The sequence below is a fragment of the Vicia villosa genome, unplaced genomic scaffold (assembly GCF_029867415.1).
Source record: "Vicia villosa cultivar HV-30 ecotype Madison, WI unplaced genomic scaffold, Vvil1.0 ctg.001280F_1_1, whole genome shotgun sequence".
Taxonomy (NCBI): Eukaryota; Viridiplantae; Streptophyta; class Magnoliopsida; order Fabales; family Fabaceae; genus Vicia; species Vicia villosa.
The window spans coordinates 497,113-500,086 of NW_026705557.1; the positions used below are offsets into that span (position 1 = coordinate 497,113).

A 2,974-nucleotide genomic window follows, 5' to 3' on the forward strand; every position below is an offset into this window, starting at 1 on the left:
CCACTTTTCTGTTGGGGAGTTGACGATCACCCTTCACGATGTGGCCTATCTGCTCCACTAGCCGATCAAAGGGAGGTTATTAGACAATTCCCTGATGCAGCGGGTTGAGGCCATCAAGTGGATGGTGGATTATTTGGGTATGGACCCATATTTGGCCGATTATAAGTGCATAGCGACAAATAGGGCGCATATCCGATTCTCCAGCCTGAAAGAGCTTTATGAGAATCATTTGGTTGCGGCAGCAGAGTCTAAGTCAGAGGGTGGTGGTGTTTTTGTTGAGTACCACCGAGCTTGCGCCTTGTGGTGTTAGTTCATGTTCCTGGTTGGCACGCCCCTCTTTGTGGACAAAAGTGCAACCTACGTGGAGATGACATACCTCAGGTATTTTATTAATTTGACTACAGTTCACGAGTTGAACTGGGGGGCCGCCATTCTGGTATACCTATACTAGAAGCTAAATGAAGCATGCAACTGGAGGACCAAACAGTTGACTGACTCTTGCACACTTCTCACAGTACATTTATTTTTAATTATATCACACTTAATATGTTATTTGTTAACGTGTACTAACATATTGTTGTATTTGTGTTTCAGAGGTGAATCACCTCTTACTTACACCGCATCCATGGCTATGATCCTGATACCTTATACACTGACGCCATGCCCAGGGCTACACGATATGTCCTCCATATAAGGAATCAGAAAGTGGGGCCATATCGTGTATACCTCGATCGTACTGCTCACGAAGACATTCAAAGGATGCCCTTCAGTGATTACATTGATGTTGTCCCATTGGACCGCATAGTATTATATTCTGGATGGTTGGCATGTAGGGCCAATACCTTGGTTAGATATATGCCGGAGCGGTGCATGAGACAGTTTGGACATGTGCAGATTATACCGAGATATCCATTTGAGACTGCTCCCGACACCATTATCCGCCGAGAGCTCACTGCTATCTTTGAGGATTAGATGCATCATTTAGTCCTAGAGGAGTATCAGCGTATGCGGACCACCCAGAGCTGACACTGTGTAAATGGGTACGTGACATGGTTTTATCAGGTGTCACATCCTATCATGACACCCGATGCTCCTGGGTGTCCATCTAGACCAGTACTTGAGGAGCTCTTGGAGAACCAGCAGGCTGAGGATGACCATGCCACTGATCACCTAACGATATGCCAGCGGATACAGTTGATTGAGTAGAAGGCATTGGAGAGAGATCATTGAGCAGGACTGTTTAGAGGCGGTTGCCATAGTGCAAAGGATGGTCAGCAAGGCGTCTAGTGCAGCGCCGTATAGGAGGCAGAGGAGGTCGTAGGGAGTTTGCATTAGGCATACTCAGTAGTAGTTGCCTATTTATGTTTTATTTATGACTTTTTCAATGTTGTAATATTTTGACATTTTCCACTTGTTCGAACAACTATTTTTATATTATGATATCGATGTTTTATTCTAGTCTACATATTTTTTTATTTCCGTTATAGTTTGTCGTATTTTTTATATTTTTTTTATTAATTTTAGTTGCTACGATGCTCCCAATGTAATATTGTAATGTTGTTTTAAAAAAATGAAGTACTCAGAGCATATTTCGGATATGCTTATCCGAAACTGGTTCATGATATTTTCGGATATGCATATTCAAAATATTTAAAAACGAAATAAAGGTGCATGGGATATGCATATTCGAAGGATATTTTGGAATTTTCAGGGCTGTTTTCCATTCCTTATATTTACCTATCATACGTACCAATGCATCAACCATGAATAGTAAAAAAGAAACAGCAAATTAATATTATTAATTATAATATTAATTCCATCAGCCCATGCTTAATTTTTTTAAAAATAAATTTAAAATATAAATAAATAACTAAAGATCCACAACTATTAAATTATTAAAAAAAATATAATTAATCTATTTTTCTTTAAATTTTAATATTATTTATAATTTTAATAAAATATAATTTTTTATTAGGACCAATTTTAAAACTTGAACAGACCTCTAAATTCTCTGAAACAACCCTGCTTAATATACAAGTCACATATCATCTTTATATAAATATATTGTAATTCAATTTTCTGATATCATCTTCATTAACAACAATTTTATATAATACAATCAATTTTGCAGCTCTAACATATCTCATAATTAGGGAAATTAATGATCATCAGATGGATGACCAACATATATTATCAGAGAAAAATAAATAAATAATATTCCGAGTGCCTTGTTTCATTTTATTACCAACATCTTAGAATACAAAGTCTTAAATTATGAAAGAAAAAAAAAACATTTATTTAGGGCTAATACATTTATTTTCACATATGGTTTATTGTTTTGGAAGTCTTACTCGTGGAGGTTTAAGAAATGTACATTTGTTGTTAATGCACTTCCAACTTGTAGGCAACAATTTGTGACAATCTGCATCTGTGTTACATTCAATTATTGCTGTATTAAAAAAAGAAAATAAAAATAATGTCAATAAAATAAGATAAAAATTGTGTTCAAAGTAAAAAGTGATGATCAAATTTGAAAAGGATGGAAAAGCATCTTAACCAGAAATGTTTCTTGCAAGAGAAAATACATAAATAAATAAAATCATAAAATGAACAATCTTAAGAGTTTTAGCCATATTTTCTCCTTTTTGCATGTTATAAATAAAATATGATATGATTAATTTATAGGAATAAAATTCATGGTAAATTAAAATAAATTACTTTCTTTTAACGCTTGAAAAGTTGTGAAAACATCTTTAAATTATTATAATAAAGTAATGTATATCTTTTTTTGACAAGTAATGTATATCTTAAATAGATTAATGTGTTATGTTTGTCCTTTTAATACATTAAATAGTAACATACAAAATTTTCTAATGATCAGAATTTACTCTTTTTTTTAATTAAGCTTTCAACCATTGATGATAGATTAATAATATTTTAGGTCTTTTTGATAAAAATAGTAGTTGTTTTATGC

The 2,974-nt window shown here is 33.7% G+C and overlaps 1 long non-coding RNA gene across 1 annotated transcript; it reads right to left on the reverse strand.

Annotated features, from left to right (window-relative positions):
* Window positions 1–2,149: 2,149 nt before the first annotated feature.
* Window positions 2,150–2,694, reverse strand: LOC131634314 (uncharacterized). Its single transcript, XR_009293521.1, has 2 exons — window positions 2,558–2,694; window positions 2,150–2,449 (listed from the first exon to the last, which is right to left on the reverse strand). It is a non-coding gene; the product is annotated as an uncharacterized LOC131634314 (long non-coding RNA).
* Window positions 2,695–2,974: the final 280 nt, after the last annotated feature.